This window comes from Pteropus medius, unplaced genomic scaffold, assembly GCF_902729225.1.
Source record: "Pteropus medius unplaced genomic scaffold, Ma_sr-lr_union100, whole genome shotgun sequence".
Taxonomy (NCBI): domain Eukaryota; kingdom Metazoa; phylum Chordata; class Mammalia; order Chiroptera; family Pteropodidae; genus Pteropus; species Pteropus medius.
Window position 1 is genome coordinate 4,018,407 of NW_024350319.1, and position 24,154 is coordinate 4,042,560.

A 24,154-nucleotide genomic window follows, 5' to 3' on the forward strand; every position below is an offset into this window, starting at 1 on the left:
TCTTCTTCTTAGGCACCAAGTTAGACTATACTTCCCAGCTTCCTTGATAATGAGTTGCAGTCATATGACTGAATTCCAGCTAATTCACTGTGAGTGAAGTGATTAATGCCACTCCTAGGCCACACTATGAAAACCTCCTACATGTGCTTTTCCATGAATTTTCTACTTCTAGTTGTCAGGAATGGATACCTTGCCTATGGAGACTTTGGTATCCATGAGTTAACGGTGCTATAGATACAGAGTTAAATAAAGAGTGTTTATCAGTGCAGGAACATTCTCATGTGATATGATTTAATATCTGGTCAAGGATCCTGGGTGATGTTGCTAAAATGCTGCTAGGATGGCTCTTGCAAGTCTGGAGAGGATAATGGCCTGCAGTAAGTGGAGAAGAAAGGTTGGATGGTGGAAAGGGATATCCAAAGTTTCAGAAAAGTGAGCATGCTAGAGTGATTGTAAGGTTAGAAGATCGACCAGCCAACCGTGATGGATGAGAGAGTCCAAAGTTCAGTTTATTTACCAAAGCAAAAATAATTATTCAGGTGAGAGGATCACCAACATCACTGAGCAATTCAGTATTGCTTGTTCTTTATAGGCCAAGACTGACACCAGGAGAAGCTATTACAGAACTGGTTTCCCTATAGCAATGGAGATAATAGGACCTCAAAATAATAGATACCAGGTGGAGACATTAGATTAAACATCAATTATAATGATTGGATGGTCAGGGTAGCACAGAAAGGGGCCCTGCCTGCAAAGAGCTGTGGCAGTGATTAATAAAACATGGCATTCCGAAGGGCAAGTAGATGGGCAGCCAATAAGGAAATCGCTCAATTTATTCAAACAAAAAAAAATCAAGGATGGGTGATCAGGAAGGTGAGAGCAACCTCCCCAGCAGAAGTCACAATTGTTGGTATGGTTTCTGAACATGAACCTCTTTTTAAACCTGTAACTCAGTGGCTGAAGGAGATACTGCATCTCTAAGAAGGACCCTGCAATACCATAGTAACTGTACACAGTAATGATTTCCTCTGCCTTCCTCAAAGAGACCTACCATCATTTACTTAGGTATCCACATGCTGAGGCAAGGGGCAATAGTTAGCCATTTCATTGGATCTGAGCTGAGAGTGATGCCATGTTATTATGCTCCCCTTGCAAAAGAGTGGGAATATATGGTGTCCAGGAAAAAAAACCAGACTCCTGGTCCAGGTCCTGTTCACGGTGGATGCACTGGTTCCACAGATGCACACAGTGGTTAATTCTCTGTCCCCGAATGGATAATTGCAATGAACATACTTGCTAGTTGGCAGAACTCCTGTATCAGTTCCTTGGCCTATGGAGTAAGAGCTATTCTATAAGGGGAATTAAAATGGAAGTCTGTGGAACTCCCCCACTCCAAGGAAGAAAGGATAACAAAACAAAAAAATAACAACCTCATCCTGAGGGGGAATGGTAGAAATAGTACCTACCTTAAAGCCTTTATGGTTTGTGGGGATGGTGATCTCATTATATTCACCAATTAATTCTCACCATGAAAAAGCAGACAGGTCCTGAAGGATGCTAGTGAACTATCATAAATTTAAATAAGTACTAGTCCCAATTGTAGTTGCTGTGCCAGCTGTAGTATCTTTGCAAAAGCCGATTAGCACTGCCTCAAGATATGGTATGTGTCTGCTGATCCTGCAAATGAATTCTTTGCCATTTCTATCCAGAAAAAGGAATGGAAGCAATTTGTATTCACATACTCTGGACAATGCTTTACATTTATGATTTTGTTCCAGGACTATGCTAACTTACTGGGCTTGTTAAAATCCAATAGGACCTAGGTAGTCTGGATATTTCACAGAATATCAAATTTAGCTGAACCTGTGGTATCATAGTTATAGGACCAGACAGGAAAATCTTGGCACGTACCTTAGAAGCATTCCTCTATGGGAGAAGAGGGTAGAATATAAGTTTTATGAAGTTTTAGAGCCCTGCCAAATCAATGAAGTTTTTAGAAGCTCATTATTCCAGGACATAATAGAATGCTCCCTCTACATTATGGACAAATTATTTTATTTTGGACTTTCCACCACTAGGAAGGAAGCATAACACTTGGTAGATATCTTTGCATTCTAGAAGCACATATTCCACACACTTACCTCTAACCCATTTGCTAAGTGATTAGAAAGACTGATAGCTATTAATGAAACCAGAGCAGTAAAGCTCTCCATATCCTATACAGGCTACAATGTAGGCAGCCCTGGCATTTAGGTTGTTTTACTGGACAGTTCCTATAGTGTGATAGATATTTGTGATGGAAAAAAGATGGTATGTGAACTGCAGTAGAAAAATCACAACACAGGCCTCCACTGTTGTGAAGCAAGGTCAAGCTCTCTGCAGCAGTGAATCGTACACTGTTTAATAAAGTGCTCGTGCCACGCTCTGGGTATTGATAAAGACAGAGCTCCTGACCATGAGCTCTTAGGCAACCCTGTGAACAGAACTGCTCATTATTTGTTGGGTTCTCTCAGATCCATATGGTTGAACAGGTCTAACGAGGAATAAGCTCATTTTGAAGAGTGCTGTGCGAGAGCCCAGGAGTCATGATGGAACAGAGGACTGAGAAAGACTGGCCAGAGCTGGCCAGCCCACTGGCTGAGTGGGAACATTTTCGATCATGCTCCAAGACGTTGTTCTGCAAATGTTCATGAATTACTGCCAAACTTCTGATATTCAAATGGGTAGGGTCATTTTTTCTACAAGTGCTTTGAGACTAAATATTTTAAATAACATTATGAGATTGACTCTCAGTTAAATCTCAGAGCTTTCATAAACATGAGAATGATGTTGACACTTAAGACATTATGTACATTCTTCACCTCTAATACTCTGTCTACCTTTAATTTCTTTACCACAATTATCATATAACACATGATATATTTTATCTTGTTTATTGTCTTCTCCCTTCACTGGGATGTAAACTCAATAAGAGTATTAATTTTTTGTCTTTTCCAGTCATTGCTATATCTATCCCTAGGACCTAAGACTGTGCCTGGCATATAGTAGTTGCTTAGTAAATATTTTCTGAATTAATGAATGATATATAGAGTCTAGTGCAGTATCCTGTTTCTGTTCTCTTTAGTTAATTGGGGTACATGAGTACACTGAACTTGGAGGGAAATAGAATACTCCAGTTCTAGCGACAGTGAGGAGATGTGAGGAAGCCATTTTATGAAGGCGTTGACTATTTCTTGACTATGCTTTTGTATCCTCCTTTGAGAGGGGATATCGACAGTCTTGTTAACCATACACCCAGCTCTGAACTGTTTGTCTAAGTAAAAGGAAACACCAAAAGTAGGAAAATGCTGGCTTCTAGGAATATTTAAAAAATTTTTCATTTGTCAAAGGAATACAGGTGCAGAGGACATATCTACTGGTTTGTGGGCTGCCCCTTTGAGGGCCTTGGGTAAACAGCCCAGATTTGCTCTACTCTAGGTATTACAAAATTCTCTCTTACTCTTGCTGCTGCTTCTTTTGTGTTTTTATTTTCTTTGGACTGGAATAACTTTGTCCTCAGAGTGATAGATACAGTGGGCAAGGTTTAGGGTAGATAAATAGGAATTTATAATTTGGTTAGCATGTGAGCATGCCAAAAATGACATGTGGGTTTACCTCAACTCACCAGCAGATACAATGCAAAATGGGAAAAAGGAAATAATTTCCTAAGTCCAACAGCATGCATGAAGGCAAAATAATTTATTGTGAGGGCGAGAATATAACTATTTCAGAGAATAGGGAGTTAATAATGATGCTTCTGTACTCTTAGACTCAGATGAATTTGGTGGTTCCTGAGGATTCCAGCAGATACTCATCCATATTCAAATTAAAGTCATATCTACATCAAGCTAAGAGAAAGTATATCTGCTAATTTATTCCTACAAATTGTCATGTATCTATTTTCTATCTTAAGGAATTTATCACCTAAAACTTCTACATGACACATGGCAAGTCATGCAAAGCAAGAATTGGAGAACCCTTGCCTTGGCACAGTAGTGGAAGTATATTTAGGTGAGGATTTTTAGCTAATGCTTCATTCCAGTCCCAAGTGAAAAAATAACAAAATAATTTAAATTAACTCATGTTCTTGATAACCTCTTAAATGTACTGATACAAACGTCCATACTGTTCCATTAGGATATAATCACTTGAAATTCATTTTTTATTGAGGGTTCTTTAAAAATGATGAAATTACACCTAAGTACTATCACTAGAGTGAACTATAAAATGAGTTTCTGAGGCTTCAGTGTCTAAAATAACTATATATATTTTTAAATCTGCCAAAATGCCAGCGGTTTGTAGCGTGACACATGATGGAGTCTATCTAGCACAAAATCCCTGACTTTTGCATCCTTTGAATTTTAGAAGAATGTAGTGAATACCTTGAAGGAAGTGCCATGTACTCTGAAGTGCATTATATTCCATCCTAATTCCAGCTGTCTTTGCTTACTGAATGACCTGACACCAATAGCAACAGCTACAACAATAGCTGCTACTAGACTGATGGTTCTGAAAAGTCAGGGACTTAATGAGGTGATATATATAAATTAATTCATTCTTCGTAAATGCTGCTATGGCTACAACTGTGGACAGTTGGTATTAGTATCTCCATGTTATAGGTGAGGGAACTAAGACTCAATGAATTTAAATAATTTTATCCCAAATGCTCTGCATTCGGTAAGTGTGATTGGCACATATTCCAATGCAGAATTGCCCAGCAACAAATCCCATGCTTACCACCCTTATGTTGGCTGCTAGTTGCTATCGTGGTGATGTTTTCTGACATCCATACCATTGTTTAATGTTTACCCAGAATTATCTGAGAAGATGGTAGAAAGATACCCAGTTACTTTCTTGTTTTTCTTTAACAGTCTCTGTATCCAATAAGCTAAATGGCTTTTAAAAGGTAAAAACAATTAGAGCAAATATTTAATATACAAAGAAAGAACTATGTTCACTTGAGAGACACATAACATATTAGAAATACCAGGTCTAGCTGTGCTGTGAGGGTATACAGGTCTGCGTTCCAAACATAGGTTTGCCAGTTATTGGCTGAGGGCCCTTGGTTGATATTCTGGTCACTTGCCTACTTACTCTTAGATCCATTCTTTGCATTTCTCTCAATCTGTTCTGTGTTGCAGGGCACTGACATCAGCAAACAGCCTCTCACGTGTTATTTTGGCAGTTAAAGGCTAGCTAGGATCAGCTAATGGAGGGCATTGGGAGAAAACTGGAACTGAGAGGAAATTGAGCTCTTCCTCTTTGCTTTAGGAAGCACCTGAGCAATGTTCCATCTCCTTTGCTTTAGGAAGCACCTGAGTGGTGTTCCATCTCCTTTAGAGTTCCCAGTTCCTTCAGGATAGTGGTTTTAGCATACACTTGGCCATCTCAGTACTTGGGCTCTGGTAACACTACCTACTCTTCGTCCTTCTAGTCCTAAGGCTGCTGGTGGTTTCCTGCTCTTCCTGAGCTCTGGGTTTCTTCATTGTCTTCTTTTGCCCTTCCAGTTCCTCCAACCCCTTGATGAATAGTTCTGCATGTTAAATCTCCCTTGTTGGACAATTTAATGTAGCTTCTATTTTGTTAACTGTACCTGACTGATACAGTATTGCCAAATACTTAACTTCACTGAGACTCAATTTTCTTATTTATAAAATAAGGATGATAATAACTACTTACAAGTTACTGAAATTCTCAGTGCTTCAGTTTTATCATCTGTGAAATGTGGGTAAGAGCACCACTTACCTGGGAAATAAGTAAGCTAACTGCTATAAGAAATAAACCATCCGAATTCAGCAACTTATCTTATCAGATGAACAGTCTAATACAGATCTAGGCAACACAGGATAGAGATGTGGGGTTGGGGTCATGTCTCTAGTTCACAGTCACTCAGTGCCTCAATTTGAGGGCAACTTTGGTGTCTTCAACACACGGCTTGCAGGATTGCCTTGGGGGTCATGCCCATTCCACTAACCAGAAAATGAAAGGTCATATGCATGATTCTTAGGGCTGAGCCTGGAAGTGGTTCACATCACTTCCACCTACAACAATCCACTGATTAACTCAATTACACTGTCTCCTCTAATAGGGAGACTGTGGAATGTAGTCTTTTGATGAGTGTCAAGGAGGAAAAGAAAATGATTTTGGTGATCAGCTAACAATTTCTGCCACAGTTTCCTAGGATTTTATGAGGATTAAATTTTTAGTAATCTAGACTGTTTAGAACAGTGCCTAGCACATAATTAGCATTATGTTAGTATAAGGTATTACTGTTATTATTTGTATTAAATGAGGTAATGTTTATACAGAGTTTAGCAATGAGTCTGACACATAAAATACTCAAGAGATGTAATAAATATATCATCATATCATTATCATAGACATAACCATCATCTCAGAATTGAGATCTGAATATAAAATTTGGGTTTGCCACTATCTTGGACAGTAATTTTCTTTTTAGTCTATAGTTTTGCATCTGTGAAATATAAATGTCAGTATTTTTATTGATGATAAAAAATGATAAATTATAGAGTAGTGTGGATATGAAGTTGCCTACTGAAATATTTAATAATGATATATACTAAAAAATTATTAAGTCTCATCTCCTTCCATAGATTCCAAGGATAAGATGAAGGTGGAAAAGACCCAAGATCAGTAAGAATAGTTAGTGTCCATAAAGTCAGATACAGTCTGGAGGGAGAGAAGAAATATATCACACAATATTCTAGGTACTCTGGCTGGCCTTCACGGAAGATGCATTCTAGTTGTGAAGCAAGTGACAAAAAAGTAAATATATGTGTGTGTGTGTGTGTGTGTGTGTGCATGTGTGTGTGTGTGTGTACGTACGTGTGTGTATACACATATATGTTCAGATAGCAAGAAGTACTACAACAAAATAAAGCAGAGAGAAGGTGTATAGAATAATGGTGGCAGCGGGAAGGGGTACTTCCATTAGGGTACTAGTTAATGGAGAGAGGCATTTGAATGGAGATAAGAAGTCTGTGATGGAGTTGGTAATGAGAGGAAAGGAAAGTGAAGTGTTGGCTAACATAATCTGATGACCTCAGGATCAAAACTAGAATATAAGTATGGCGGGATGTCCTGATTTTAATTTTTAAACCACCGGTGTTTATTGTCAGATAATCTTTCCTATGATTAGAGAAGAGAAAAGAGGCCAAATACAGGGGACTGTTTTTAAATCCTAACTCAATGATTTGGTCAATGATAGGGATCATTCCTGAGATTAGAGGAGGAGTAGTACTAGGAGATTCCCAGCCCAGGTTAATCCTTTGGCAAGACTCTTTCTAGCACTTGGGGAATGGCAAAACTGAGTCAACTTGGTGTGGTCAGCATAGAAACTTTGAACCGAGGGCATCAAAGCAAAGATGATATGTGGGGAGGGATGTCCTGGAAATCTGCCTGTATATTGAACTGAGAATCATCATGTCTTGGATCCTCTAAGTGATATAATCCAGCCAGAATTTTGTGTCATTGTGAGGACCATGCAGGAAAAATGACAATGACAATAGACCTTATGTGGTGTAGTGGCAAAAGTCATAGACCAAAAAATGGACTGTGTCCTTGTCTCAACTCTTACTGGTTTATTTGGTGATATTCTATTTCTCCGTATGCAAATACTCTCTACCCCACAGAGCTGGCCTCTGGTAATGTGAAATTCAAATATTGATCTTTTTTATGTGCTAGGCAGTGGTATACTTCTGAGGATGCAGCAAGGAGATTACATTTCAGAGGAGTTGGAAATAGAAAACAAATATATGAGTAGCATATGAGTAGTATATTAGATGATGTTAAGTATTATAGAAAAATCAATAGGCAGTGTGACGGAAGGGTTAGATTTTAAATAAGATGAGCAGCGAAGGCCTCAATGAAAATATGAAATACAGGTAAAGACCTAAGAACGTGAAGAAGCAAGCAGTTGGTTTTCTGGGAGATAGATTATTCTAACAGAGGAAGCAGAAAGAGCAAATGTCCTGGTGCAGAAATGTACCTGGAGTGTTTATAGAACAAGAAAGCCAGCATGTGATTGAGATTGAGAGGGTAGGGGATGATTCTGAGAAGTGATGGAGTAGGGTGGGTAGAGCAGACCAAGGGATGAAGCCAGGTCAATAGGACCTTGGATGCCACTGTAAGGACTTTGGTTTTTGGTCAGAATGAAATGCAAGGCCATTCAAATGTTTTGAGAAGAAGAATTGTATGATCCGATTTGTGTTTTAACATGATGCCTTATTGCTATTTGTTAATAGAATTAAATATGGCAAGGGTAGGAGAAAGGACACCAGTTAGGAGAATATGCCTTCTGTTTGCCAAGTCCTGGGATATCTGTTAAGCCAAATTAGAAGTAAGAAGGTTGTTTAAAATATGAAATCAGAACAAAAGAAAATAGTTGAACAGGGATGGTATACGCCATGTGGAACCCAGAGGTTGGTCATTATTCCAGAGTACACCAGTTTGATTAGCAAAATGCAAATTTTTCATATAACATCTCTCTCTTCCTCCCTCTCTCCTTCTCCTTTTCTCTCTCTTTCTTTTCCTCTCTTTCCATGTGAGTGTAAACTCTGAAAAATGTTTCTTTCTAGTCTCTGGTCTCTCATTTCCAAAAGAGCATGCTATTCAACACTTTATATCTAGTTACACAATTTCTTTATGATAAGCATTTTCAGGTTTTTATATTTGTCTCTTTTTAGATGGATTTCTTTCTTTTTAGGAGCACTCACTTGTCTCTTTGCCAATCTGAAGAAAACATCTCAACCTGTTAACAGTACACTTATAATCATGTCTTATTTCTTAGAGAATCTTGTATTGTTTCCTGGGAGGAGGATTAATGCTACCTACTTTTTCTTTCATTATATCATCTGCATTCAGAAAATGACATTTTCTATCCTGTCTTTTGATTCTAGGAGTTTTTGATTGGAGTCCTGCTACCCTGTATTACTTCTGTTCTTTGGAAACTAATGTTTAAGCTTAGTAAAGGCCCACTAATGAACTGAAGAGTGACATAGTAATTGTTGTTCCAGGGAGGAGTATGGGTTTCTTTGGTTTCAATAGTAGCAATTAAACTTCTAATTAAAATTAGTCACTCAATTGCTTTCTAAATGAGTCTGGTGACTACATTAATCTGCAGCAATAAGCTACCTCTGTAATATTTAATATTCTGACAAGAGAAGCCATATATTACCATGTATGAGTTAAATTTTCAACCCTCTGATATTTCTGGACTCTAGGAATCTGTTGCTTCTCTTGTATGATGAGGGCTTATTTTGAGACATAGTTCATGTCCTAAATAGACCGAACACTTGTCTAACATTGTGAACTCCCAGAGGGCAGACACCAATGGCAGCCGTAATGCATTTTAGTTCACTTGAAGTAGTACTAAGAGGAGGTGATAAAGCTGTTTATCAACTCTCTGTCACTCAGCTGGAACTCCCCTGGTTTTGAGGGTGCAGAGGCCGCTCTCAGAGGTTAAAATATCTCTTCCATCTCTGAGGTCAGAGTCACGCTCTTGCATCGTGACTCTTAAGAACAACTTAATGCAATGTGTCCAGAAGTTGCTTTTCTCACGTAACCCCATCCCTTGTGAATACCATCTATGATCCCATCATGTTCCAAATCTTTATTTCCAGTCCCATCCCTTGTGATCCAGACTCAACCATCCAAATAATTTCTGTGCATCACTTGAATAATTAAGAGTTAGAGCCACTTATCATGTTCAAAAGTCAACCTATCAGTTTTACTTCAAAATACATTTGTCCTCCAGGAATCCCATTTATTCTTGTCAGAAAATTGAGAATGTGTTCTCTTCTTCACTTCCCACATTCAATCAGTGACCAAATCTTCATCTTCCATTTCTTTAACATTGCTCTGTCATCTCCTTTACTTCATTCCCAACACTTCTTTTATTCACGCTATCACCATTGAAAGTAGCTCTTGATGGCTGCCTCCTAAATACTCCTCTCTCCTTTCTATTAGTAATCTACATCTTGTTGATATGTAAACTCCACCTCTATATGGCCTGAGAGATTCAGGGAAAGCTGATCCGGTGCTCAGCTTCCAGTGTAGGTCCTATCAATCCAATAGTACTTCAATATTCCATACCCCAGTGACTAGTTCAGAAACCCAGGTCTCCACATTCTGTGAACAGTACGTTAGATCAAGAGCACATGATCCATTTTGCTAAGGAGATGCAAGAGGATGATTTGTGGGATATTGTTGTGGTGACATAAAGCCTGGACCCATTTACCACCATAAGGGAAGCCAGCCAGAGAATGAAGCATAGCCAAGGGAAAGAAAATAAATGGATCTGAAGAAACAGCAGTAAGTCATACTTGAAGCACACCCTACTTCATTATTTTCATTACATGGGACAATAAGTTTACATATTGATTAACTGAATTTGACTAGGAGTTTGCAACATAGAAATCCTAACTGATACATCTCTTGCCAGTGTTTTCACGATTGTCTGGCAATTCATTTCTCTATCTATGGTATATACCCTTCCAGTTGACCACCCACTCTTCTGACAGGGTAATCTTTTAAAAAGCCCCACAAATCTATTCATGTTCTTCCTACTTAATCCCCTACCATGGTAACCTATTATATTCAGAATAAATTAAACCTCATCAGCATGACACACAAGGTCCCACATTATTGGATTTTTTTTCTGCCTCCCTAACCTCATATCTCATTTTCTCCCAAAGTGAATTCTGTGCACAATTTTGCTTAAATAATTTTGGCTTCTAGAATAGAAAGTCTTTAGCACTCACCTCTCTGTCTTTGTACATATAACTTCCTCATCTTAGAATTCAGCTAACTATAGTCTATTGGCAACTACCTACTTCGGACCTACAGTGTACCTAAATATATGCATTGTGCTGGTAAACTCCTCCCTTTGCTATTTACCTGGTGAGGTTCTGCTGTAAAACCCGGCTGCTCTGCAGAAGACTGTGTATACTCTCCCTCGTTTTATACTTCCCTTCCTTGTTAGCACTCATCACCTTCGTTTCAATAGTTGGTTATAACTGGTCTCTATTTAGTTCTTCCCTTGAAGGCAAGAGTTTTTTCTTATTTATTTCCATATTCCCAGTTCCTAGTATTGAGGGTGGTATAATAACTTTTCTATGAACTTAAATAAGCAGAAAGCCAGAAAGTTGAGAACTTTGAAGTTGGCACATGAGATGTCAGGTAATCCTAAAGTTCAGTGAGGGAGGTGACCTACTGCTTGATGAAAAATGGCACCTGATACTTGGTTTCCATGCAAGAAAGGTCATAGCAAGTTAAGGGGCCCAGAATGACTGGCAAACACATGTAGATGCAAGGGGCATCCACATCTCAGCTGAGGCGATCATCCTCAGGGAGAAAAGTGGGGCCTGAATTGCTCACACTTCTGATATTTGTTCAAAGAAAAAAAGAAACCTACTGTACAGGCTAATACAGTAGGTGGGTCTCACATGTGTGGGCTAGATATGACCATGGCCCGAGAGTCAACATCCTTGGATTTATTCCAACTCCTTTGTTTTACAGCTGAGGAATCAAGACCGGGACCAAAACAGTTTCCTTTAAGAGATGCTTTAATCCAGAGTATGTGCCTCTTCTATATGCCCTCATGCCCTCCTGTTCCCTTAACTCAATGTCTTATAGCAGGCTATGTCTCCCTCCTTTATCACAGTGCATATTTTCTGAGTACAGAGAATGCCCTTTCATATGTTGTCACAGGACCTGGTACTGAGTATGGGCTCAGTAGATATTTTTTGAATGAACACTGAATGGAAACCAGGCTCCTGTCAGACAGCATTTGATTTTTGACATCACCACCACTTTTAACATGTAGATTTGTAGCTTCACCTCAAAGGAGGTTTAATAAAGCTTTCTGTCCTAAGATCTTAGAAATTGTGAGTAGGATGGATAGGGGCTACTAAAATACTGGGAGAGTTATATAGATAACATCTCTACTTTAAGACATAAACATCAAATAGAAGAACAATGTGTTGTGTTAAGCAAAGAGGAAGAAGCATTAGTTATGGAGGGGAGTGTGGAAAGCTTCCTAAGCTGAGTGACCAAGGATATGCAGGATTTTGACTGGTAGAGAATTAGCTATTGGCCGGGGGAGTGAGTCCTGGTCATATACTCACAGTGTCATGCTTTCATTTTTGCCTCTATGAGGATCTCTGTACTGGTTAGCCTTTATAGAGAGCCCTGATTCAGAGACTAGAGCAAGACCCTAAAGCAAAGGGTCTCTGGATAGATTCATTTTATTTCTGGTCTGTGGTTTTGGACCTGGGAGAATGCAGTCAAAACAAAACATAAAAACACAAATAAAACAAAGAAAAACACCAACAAAATGAAAGTCCCTAGAGGTTCTAAGTGAGTTGTAAAGCTTCTTGCTAAGTATCTGTAACCCAGTCCAGCTCTCTCTTCAGGTGAATCCAGGCAAGTCATAAAATGAGTCTGTATCTTTCTGTAGGAGCGTTTTTGTCATTGAGTGGAGAATTATGCTTGTCTTGAACACTGAGGAAGCTGGCTCTAGTTCCACATTTGCTAAAAACTCTTTCAACATAATATTTGGTGCCATCTTGAGAGAGGTTGTGAATCCAACTGGTTTTTCATGTAATAATAATGATACCAGTATTATGTACCTATCAAAAGCCAGGGTGCTTCTATCATTATCACTATCTCACCTAACAAGCTTTCAGAGTAAGTGTTACTGTGGTCCATTTACAGATGAAGAAACAGAGACTCAGAGAGGTTGAGGGGCTTATTATGTGCTACACAGCCAGAATGTGGAGTTGTTGCAAATTGAATACAACTGTAAATGACTTTTTAAAACTAGAGTTCTTTCAGTTTTATTTGGCATAGGAGATGTATACAAAGACTCCAGCTCAAAACCTCAGGGTTTGAGAAGGCTTTTATTAAAAGTGAAACTCTGCCTATGACACTTATTTCCTCTGATCCTAATACTTAAAATAGAGAATAATAATCTTTCTACTGTCTACTGTACTTGGTCTTGTGCTAAAATAAGATAATATAGTATGAGATTAACAACAATTATTAATTATTTAGGTTTTTGGGTGAATGGACCTGGCAGGAACCATGAGAACTATTTTGTTATTTCCTTTTGAAGGTAAAGATCTGATTTTTTTTTAGTAGTTTAGTATAGTTAAGAGATGTGATGCCTTCAGAATCAGATATATTTGGGTTCTTCTCCTTGCTTTACCCATTTTATATTAGCTGTGATAGGCAAAATAGTGGCTTTTTAAGGATATCCATTTGCTAACCCCCAGAACCTAGAATATGTTAGGTTACATGGCAAAGGGGATTTAAAGTTGCAGATGAAATTATGGATGGTAATCTGCTGATTTTTTTTTCAACTAATATATTTACTCCATTCCTACCAGTAAAAATTATTTAAAACTTTTTATTTTTCAATTACAGTCAACATACAATATTGTATTAGTTTCAGGTATACAGCATAGTGGTAAGACATTAATATGATTTACATAGTGATCTCTTATAAGTCTTGCACCCACCTGACACCATATATAATTATTACAATATTATTGATTATATTCCCCAAGCTGTACTTTACATCTCCATGACTATATTGTAACTGCCAATTGGTACTTCTTAATCCCTTCACCTATTTCACCCAGCCCCCCAACCTCCCTTTCATCTAGCACCATCAGTTTGTTCTTTGTATCTATGAGTTTGTTTTGTTTTGTTAATTTGTTTATTTTGTTTTTTAGATTCCACATATAAGTGAAATCATACGGCATTTGTCTTTTTCTGTCTCTGATTTATTTCACTTAGCATAAATACACTCTAGGTTGATTTTTGTTGTTGCAAATGGTAAGATTCCATTTATATATGTACCACTACTTCTTTAGTCAATTGTCGTTTCATTGGAGCATTTAATCTATTTACATTTAAAGGAATTATTTATAGGTGTGTACTTACTACCATTTCATTAATTGTTTTCTGATTGTTTTTTGTAGTTCTCTTTTCCCTTTTTATTGTCTTGTGTGTTGATTGTTTTCTGTAGTGTTGTGTTTGGATTCCTTTCTCTTTATTTCTTGTATATCTTCTGTAGATTTTTGGTTTGTGGTTACCATGTGCTTCGTATATACCAAGCTATCTTTGTAGCAGTCTATTTTAGGTTGGTGGTCACTTAAGTTAAAACACATTCTAAAATCACCATTTTTACTCATCTCATCCACATTTATTTATTTATTTTTGTCATTTTTTTATTTCTTTTGCATGTGTGTTTGTGTTATATCCCTTAATTTATTATTGTAATTACACATGATCTTTCTACTTTTGCCTTTTAATCTTTGTACTGGCTGTAGTGTTGGTTAATCCACATAATAGATTTTATTATGTGTTTGCCTTTGTCAATAATAACTTTTTTTTCTTTGTAGTATTTTCTTATTCATATTTTTAATTTCTTTTTCTTCTTAAAGAAGTCCCTTTAACATTTCTTGTAATACTGGTTTGGTGATAATGAATTCATTCAGCTTTTTCTTGTCTGGGAAGCTCTTTATCTCTCTTTCAATTCTAAATGATAGCCTTGCTGAGTAGAGTAATTTTTCTTGTAGATCCTTCTTTTCATCACTTTGAAAATTTCATGCCAATCTCTTCTGTTTATGGAAGCTCCCTTCTAGGTAACTAACTGCTTTTCTCTTGCTGCTTTTAAAATTCTCTTTGTCTTTAATCTTTGACATTTTAATTATGATGTGGCTTGGTGTGGGTGTCTTTGGGCTCATCTTATTTGGGACTCTCTGTGCTTCCTGGACTTGTATGTCTATTTCCTTTGCCAGGTTAGGGAAGTTTTCAGTTATTATTGCTTCAAATTGGTTTTAATTCTTTGCTCTCTCTTCTCTTCTGGTATCCCTATGATGCAAATGTTGTTGTGCTTGATGTTGGCCTAGAGTCCTCTTAAACTATCATATTTTTTTGGTTTTTAAAAATTTTTGCTGTTTCAATTGGTTGTTTTCTGCTGCTTTGTCTTCCAAATTACTAACTCAATCCTCTGCTTCATCTAATCTGCTGTTAATTCAATCTAATGTAGTCTTCATTTTGATTATTGTATTCTTTTTTTTAACTGGTTCTTTTTTATGTTTTCTATCTCCTTTTTTGTTTGTTTGTTTCCTATCTCTTTCTTGAAGTTCTCACTAAGATCATCTATTCTTCCCCTAAATTCATTGAGCATCCTTATAACCAGTGTTTTGAACTTTGCATCTGGTAGATTACTTATCTCTATTTTGTTTAGTTCTTTTTCTGGAGTTTTGTCCTGTTCTTTCATTTAGGATATGTTTCTTTGTCTCTTCATTTTGGCTGCCTCCCTGTGTTTCTATGTATTGGGTAGATCTGCTACATCTCCCAGTCTTGGCAGAGTGGCCTTATGTAGTAGGTGTTTTGTAGGGCCAAGTGCTGCAGTCTCCCTGTTTACCTGAGCTAGTGCTTCAGGAGTGTCCCTCATGTGGGTCGTGTGTGCTCCCCTGTTGTAATTGAGCCTTGATTGATATTGGCATGTCAATGGGTATTGACCCTTAGGCTGACTGGCTGTGAGGACTAGCTGTGATTACAGTTGATAAGCTGTTGTGCAGGGACTGACCCCATGGAGCAGGATTTGCTTTAGTGGGGCTCTGGTGTCTGCAAAGTTCATCCTTTGGGTATATCCTTTGCAGCACTAATTAGATGGTGCTCTTGTGTGGTCTGAGGCCAGCTACCAGGTATTGGTTCTGAGGCCTCTTGGGAGGAGCTCTGATGCAGGCCAAAATAAGCTACTTTCTATATTCAGCCCAGGGCCACCTGGTAGGAACTCCAGAGTTATCTGCAGTTAGTAGCTGCCTGTGCTAAGCTTGGAGGTGTCTAGGAGAAACTATGCTGCAAACTGAGGCTGGTTGCCACTAGTGCTGGACTTGGAGCTGCTCAGCAAGAGGTATAGCGTGCCCTGAGGCCAGCCACTGCTTGTTTGGGGTTTGTGGACCTTTGAGAGGTTTTGGGAAAGTCTGCAGCATGAGCCTAGGCTGGCAGCTTGTATAACTTAGCCTCTGAAAGATGTTCCCTTCCTTATAGGAGTTGAGTGGGGCAGGGTCTCAGAGAATCACCAGGTTGGGGCAAGCGGTGTTGTCCAGTTTGTTGAAGACTCAGGTTTGGTTCCTGCCAGCACCTGCAGACTGAGTGGGGGAAAGGCTCAACAAAGGAATAATGGTTCCCGCCGGCACTTTAGTCCTGGAGAGACACCCCTTCAGCCCTCTCCCCAAAGCCAGACAATTTAGTTCTCCGTATGTCTCTGTTGCTTTTTGAGCTGATGTCCCTTCACTGGAGCTTATGACAAGTGTTTGTCAGCAAGTGAGTCTGTACTTGGCCCTTTAAGAGGACATCTGGGTCTAGAGCAGCCCTCCATCTCACCAGGGCTAAGTCTCTTTTGATTTTCACAGCCAGCCGTTGTGGGGACTTTTCTTCCCCGCACTAGAGCTCTGGGCTGGGAAATCCGGTGTGGGGCAGGGACCCTCACTCCTCAGGAGGGATCTCCACAACTAAGATATCTCTCCCGATCCTTTACCACCATACATAGATATGAGAGTAGCCCATTTCATGTCTCTGCCTCTCCTACCAGTCTCGCAGAGCTTCTGCTTTATCTCTTTAATCATAGGAGTTCCGTTCAGCTAGTCTTCAGATGGTTCTCAGAGTTGTTCTATAATTAGTATAATTAATGTGGTCATGGAAGGAGGTGAGCACAACTGTAAGCTATTTACTGTAGCACAGCCCATTTACCTACTCCACTGTCTTGGCTGGAAAGCCACTAATCCACTGACCTTAAAAAGGGGAGATTATCTTGGATTAGCCAAGTACCAATGTTATCATAAGGGTTCTTACAAGTAGAAGGAAGCAGAAGAGCCAGAGTCAGAGAAAAGGATATGACCATGAAAGCTAAGGTCAGAACGATGAAGTTGCTGGCTTTGAAGACTGAGGAAGCAGGCAGACAAGGTATACAGGCAGCCTCAAAAAAATGGAAAGACAAGGAGATGGGTTCCTAGAAATGGGTTTCGGAAAGAAATGCAGCAGCCCTGTTGGTTTCTTGATCTTATCTATGAGACTTTTGTACTTCTCATCTCCAGAACTTTAAGAAAATAAATTAGTATTGTTTTTTACCACATTGCTATAACACATTACCACAAACTTAGTAGCTTTTACCACAAAGCTATTAATTTTGTAGTAAAGTGTTATAGTAGCCATAGAAAACTAATACACTAGCTATGTTACATTGGGAAAATTAGCAAAACTCTCTGAGCCTTGCCTGTAAGTAACTGATTAGTAAAGAGTAACTTCACTATTATGATTAATGACATATAGACAATACTGCTGGACAAACAATAGTTTTAGTGGGGTATAGGACTCTGCCTTTATTATAATTGGGGTCAACCTTGATTTTCCTGTTTATGTGGCACTATCAACCCTGAGAAGCTCCAGGCAGAGAAATCTGGCTGACTCATTGCAAGTATAGCTGAACACCCACTGCACTGCACATTGCCACATTACTGACTGAAGTTCCTGCCAGAAATATTGGTTGCCTAGTTAAGGGAGTGTTCCCTTCTCTGGAAGCCTAGGCAACTGCATATGTGAAAGTTTCTGGTTTCTGAGACTGCAAATTAAATGTCAGGGAAGATAGAAATGCTGTAAAAGGATTCTAAGAAGCAGTGCAATGAATTAGACAAGGAGAAGGATCCTTGTTTGGCTCAGGAAGCCCTTTCATAGAAGCCATTAATGGATAAGTCTTAGACGATGGCATTCACCTCATCTACAGTTCCCTACATATCATGATGTAATTGGAAGTTGTGCTGGATGGAAGTCATGCACCTCTTCTCTCCTGCATAAGATCAAGTTTCAAAATAGCCTGAATTTGTGCCATTGACAAGTAACTTAGCTTCTCTTTGAGATTCTTTTCCTCTTCTGCACCTTGGCATAGAGTAATAAAAAGCACTGTGAAATTTAAACATGCTAATGATAACTAATATTTACTGATTCCTTTCTATATGCAAGGAATTATTCTAAGGACTTTATATGTAAAATCCCATTTAGTCTTAAAGCAACACTACAAGACTATCCAACTTCACAGGTGAGAAAACTGAGGCATAGAGAGATTCATTTCCCAAGTTCACACGCTAGTAAGTGGTGAAAGCAGTTAACTTTTGTGCTCTAGTGGCTCTCTAAGACTTGATACATGGCATGGTAATGGCTCAATAAATGTGAGTTGTTGTTAATACGGATCTACCTTGCAGTATAGTTGTTAAGATTAAATAGGAAGTCTTTAGAAATTAAAAATAAAAGTAGTTAAATAGGTTCTATAGTGACATGATATTGTTTTTTCCTCTTTCATATACTTCTAGCTCACCTGGGTTTTTGCAATGACCTACTATCTTTTTTCTAGTGTGTTTCCTGACCTCATAGTGCCTTGATAGTGGGCCTTCTAAAACACAAACCAGAGGATGGCATTGCCTGTCTGAAAGCATATATACGATACATTCAAGTCTTATATAGTGTATCATAAAATTCTTTCTACATGTTGTGGTTAATGCCCACCGTTCTAGTCTCATCTAGAGCCTCACGTCCACAAATCAAGGCTTTTGGCAGAATACTTGCCATTTCTTCATCATGCCTCCTTACCCTTTAGCTGAGCACATCTGCATGTTATACCTGGAATCTGCTTACTCCCATTTCCTGCCAGGTGAACTCATGCCCATCTTTACATTTTAATGCCTGGACTGGTACACCATTTTTAATGAGCATTGCATGCATTGTGTAAAATGCCCATTCTGCAAATAAATCTTTGTAGAAAGGAAACATCTCAACTTTTGTTTATTGGTCTTACTTAGTTTCCTTGTCCCTTGCTTTATTCATGCAAATTCCCTTGGCCACTTTTGATAGATATCATCTTTATCTTTCTGCTTGGTACACAGAGTTCAGGTTCTTCTGACTCTGGGGTCCAGCTTCCTTTCCCCTACATCATTATTCCCATTATTCACAGTCAGTCATTATTGTAACATCTCTCTAGGCTTTCCATGGCCTCAGGACCTTCCCTTACCAAATGCTGGAGGTTAGGACCTGGTATCAAGGGTAGCCTTCTTTGGGGAAGCCTTTTCCAACCTTCCCAAGACTAGCTGTGGTCTTTTCTTATCTCCCATAGAGCTGGTTGACTACTTTATCATGGTGTCTGCCTTGCTGGGGTGACTATTATGCACTGAATTAAAATAATCATTTTAATTCAATATTCAATATTCAATATTTAATTTCATATTTAAAATAATATTTATTATTATTATTATTATTAATCTGGAGTAAGCCCAGCCTCTGGACAGCAGAAATTCTGGAACATTAAAAGTACCGATAGGTGAGTAGTGGGAAGAAGCCAGGGTTAGAGCCCAAACTGAGTTTAAGGGCTGAGTTCTTACCAGGCAGTAATCCAATCAGTGGTGTTCAAGGGGTAGAGTAAACACGGGCTTTTAGGAGACCTCGGCCAAGAACCAGAAGGGATCAGATCTGTCCCTTTCCAGGTCTAGGTCTCATATCTAGGTCTCATAGAAAACACATGTTCCTGTCTAAATTTTTTAAAAGGCACTTGAAGGAACCCCCATTCCAGGCTTTCACACTTAATCTTGAGTGAACCATTTAACCATCTCTTAATTTCACTTTTCTAATATAAAATATGAGTATAATAATTATTCTATAGAGTTATGCAGATTAGCGATAGTCTATAAAAGGGGTCCAGAACAGTGTCTGGTACATGGTAAGAACTAATATTTGGTAGCAAATATTACTACCCCAATTCAGAGAGAAACCAGACAACTTGCTCAAGTAGAGCTAAAAAGAAGAGAGAATATTAGCTTTTGCCTTTTCCTACCCATCCAGGGACCACAACTGATTCAGCATTAGCTATTACATTAGTCCTAACTGCCAGGATAAGAGGAAAATGTTCAGAGTTGTAAATTTGTGTCTTTGTCATTAAATCTGATATCTGGTATGTCTGGAGTGTCCTAGGCACCTGTTAACTGATCAATATTCATCCTTCCCTAGCCCACCTTTTTGTGTTAACTGTTTACCCTGCTGTTTGATTGGCTGTCCAAGCCATCCACAAACCTTGTTTATGTTCTTACCTGTACCCCACTTGATGCCTGATTTAGAAATTGACAACTTTCTTCTTTGAGGGACAGATCTGATCCCTTCTGGTTCTTGGCCGAGGTCTCCTAAAAGCCTGTGTTTACTCTACCCCTTGAACACCACTGATTGGATTACTGCCTGGTAAGAACTCAGCCCTTAAACTCAGTTTGGGCTCTAACCCTGGCTTCTTCCCACTACTCACCTATTGGTACTTTTAATGTTCCAGAATTTCTTGCAACTCAGAGTTCACATGAGTTATATGAGGGGATGACTCATGTTTTTCCCAGGGTAGAAGACTGATGACAATTAGCTAGATTCTGATGTTCTATTCCTTTCTTCTCAAGCCAATTTATGAATTCTGGTGATGCATGCATGTATTGGCAAAGGATCTGCGTTCACTTTAATAAGCTCTATTTCTATGTGTTCAGAGACCATCACTATCACTAACTATATCTTGTGAGAAGGGAAACTGTTTGATCAAGCTCCTCAGATTGCTTGTTCCTTCAAGTGCCTTTTAAAAAATTTAGACAGGAACATGTGTTTTCTATGAGACCTAGATATTGATACAAGCTATTAGTTTAAAAATAACTTATAGCAAGTACTGTTTATTAATACTATCCTGAAAATCTTCCTGGTACCTAAATTCCTACTGTTATATGAGGTTTTGTGGCAGAAAACTTTCTAAAGGAGATTTTATATAATGGAAAGGAGTGTAACTATTAAAAGCAGTGAGTGTTCGCCCATGCCCACATTTTCTCTTTTTTTAAAAAAGGTATCTTTGAAGCAGAGGAATTCATCTTTTGCTATACTTGTCAATGCATAGATTGCCTCTTTCTTCTGTGCCAAATAGCAAACCTCAAGTCAGGGACCGGATCTCATCTGTAGAAATTACATTCCTCCCTCATTTGTAAGTCAGTTGACAATTCAAAGGCAGTTTTTCCTCTAAGTACTGAATTCCCAAAAGACCTTAAAAGGTAGCTCCTTGAAAATTTCTTTAGTGAATTAAATTGTGAACTGGACTATATGACTTATCATTGCTTGAACAATTCAACTTGTGTTCCTCTTGATGAAAACTGAGGGAAACTGAATCATTAAAAAAAAAAAAAAAAAAAAAAAGAGCGAGAGAGAGAGAAAAGAAGAATTAAGTAGCCAAGTGTGAGAACAGGGACGGGTAATAATGCAGTCTTGTAATGGATTTTTAAGAATGTAACAGGGAACTCTCCCTTTATACATTGGTCTTTTCACACTTATTCATTCTGGGCATTAAATATTATTGGATGCTGTTTTCCACCTGAAACTTACTACTTTAGATTTTGAATTCATATTATCATTTCTCACCTTTAAACTAATTTATGTTTCTTAATGCCCTTGATTTCCTAATTGCAGGAATATCAGGATTATCTTCAGCTCTTCCTTCTCCTGTGCTTTACAGTCAATTAGTAAGTCCGGCCAGGTTTGCATTTGAAATATTTCTCTAGTTCATATCCTCCATTACTACCGCAAGATGCATAGGCTCTTTCCATTACATTGCTAGTATTGTGGTCTAAGGGTCAGCAAACAACTGCCTGTGGGCTTTATTCAGCCTGCCAACTCTTTTGGTTAATTTAAGTTTTATTGGAATATGGCCATGTTCATTTCTTTATATAGTATCTGTGGCTACTTTGGTGCTACCATGGCAGAATTGAGTAGTTTCAAAACCTGAAATATTTACTTTCTGGCCCCTTTACAAAAAATATTTGCTGGCCCCTGTTCTAATTCATGCTCACACCATCTTTCACCAGGGTAATTTTTTAAAGCCTTCCTATTGGTTTCCTTGCTGTTAGTCCTAACCCAGTCAATCCACCATGTTGATCCAAAGTCCCTTTCTGTCTCAAACCCTAGCAAGTGCTTTCTAATCCTTCAAGGCTTAGTTTATCTATAACCATTCTTTTTCTCTGACACAAATTTCAGCACTGGAGATAAAATAGTGAGCAAGATAAACCAGATACTTGCTCTCACAACTTTTGTTTTTTATTATGGAAAAACAGGCCATTAAACCAACAATAATGAAACAGTGTGAAATGTACTGTAACAGGTATGCTAATGTAGACAAACTATCTAGATTTAAATAATAGTTCCATTCCATACCAACTATGTGACCATGAGAAATCTACTAATGTTTAGCCTCAATTTTTGTATCTCTACTCTGGTTCAAGTGATCGAATGAGATAATCCATGTTGGGCATGTGTCCTGGTGGCAGGTACATACTCAGTAATTTTAAATAATAGTTATTGGGCAAGTATATCTCTTTGGGAATATTGAGCAGGAAAATTTAAGCTAGTCTTAAATGTCAGGAATAGGCTGTTATGACTGTTGTTCATACTGAGATCTTAAGGCTGTTAGCAATAGGAAGTCGGAAGTTTCTGGGTGCAGGGATTGACTGGCAGGTGTAGAGAAGATGAGGGGGACATTTTACTAGTTAATTATTAATGCTAAATAATTGCTGTCATGTCTGTGCTCCCCAAAGTACTTTGTTTATACTGTGAATATAGCTATCATTACAACATATTAGAGTTGTATTTTTGAGGGTAGAAGCTGTACCAATATTTTCATCTTTGTATTCCCAACACTTGAATGACTAACACACTGCAACCTAACACACCACACAGGTGCTTGAAAAAGATTGTTTCATGAGAAATAGCATAGCTGAGTCAAACAGCATGATATTTGGAATTTAAAAAATCCCATGCTTAATCTTGTTTCTGCCATTAAAGCAGTGGATGACCTTGGATGTGTTAAATCTCTTCTCTGACCCTCAACTTAGCTCTTTAATATGGAAAAGAATACCTGCCACATCAACTTACAAGGTTTAATTAGAGAACATAAATAAAATTCTTGTTGTGTCTACATATAGTAGCTTTTTAATAAATAATAGTTGTTGTTAATAATGAGACTTTTTGTTAATTCTGACCCAGGGTATTAGCACAGATTTTTTTAGCGATAAATGAACAGAACAACTGAGAGATACCAGTTGGCTTTACAAATATTTAGTCCATTCAAGCTCAGAAAAATATCCAGGTTTCATGCCTGCTTCTTCTTATTTCATGCCACAAATATTTATTGAGTTTCTACTATGTAATGGGTACTGAACAAGATGCCAGTACATTGAATAAGAGCCCTGCCCTCTTGATGCATATAATCTAACACAGTGTAATTATTAAGCATGTCGTGCATTTTTTCTTGGAATGATTTCTTTTTTAGAGAGAATGTATCTTGGTGAGTAGCTGTGTATATCCCCTACATAAAAGTAAGCTCTTTCTAAATGTCTTTAATTGAGGAGATACTGGATGGAGGCAGATATGACACATTTTATTAAACTGAGTGAACATCTATTTTCTTTTTTGTTTTTCCTATTTATATTCTCAGGAGCACCCCATTCTGAAATGGTGATTACTCACTTTTGGCATCATTCTCACCAAGTAACCTTATTGAAAACATCTTCCATTTCCATACGTAGGTTTCTGTTTCTCTTTACTACCTCCTGTTCACTTTTCTGTACATCTTATTATTTGATAATTAACTAACTAATAAATATTTATCATTTACTTAACATTATCATTAATGTTTATCATTAATATGCATCCTGGAAAAGAAGATAAAGATCAAAGAAAATGGCATATTCTAAATTAAATAAGATTGATAATGGCTACTCGACTTTCTTTCTACCATGATCCAGGAATTTTATATTACTTCTAGTCCTCCTGATAAATCTTACAAGTTAGGAATTACTAAATTTATTTTTCATATAGAAAAGTAAGACTCAGGTTTAGTTATCTGGCCAACCTTCTTCACTTGGTAACAGGCTACATCAAGATTCTACTATAGACCCACTTGACATTAAAACCTACACACTTTCCATTGCACAATACTTTCTATGGGAGGAAGAATAATGTGTCATCCCTC

General features: G+C 38.1%; 1 protein-coding gene across 1 annotated transcript in view; it reads left to right on the forward strand.

Moving 5' to 3' along the window:
- Positions 1-24,154, forward strand: part of LRRC7 (leucine rich repeat containing 7) — a 1,130,220-nt gene that overhangs the window by 253,370 nt on the left and 852,696 nt on the right. The gene's annotated exons all lie outside the window — the stretch shown is intronic.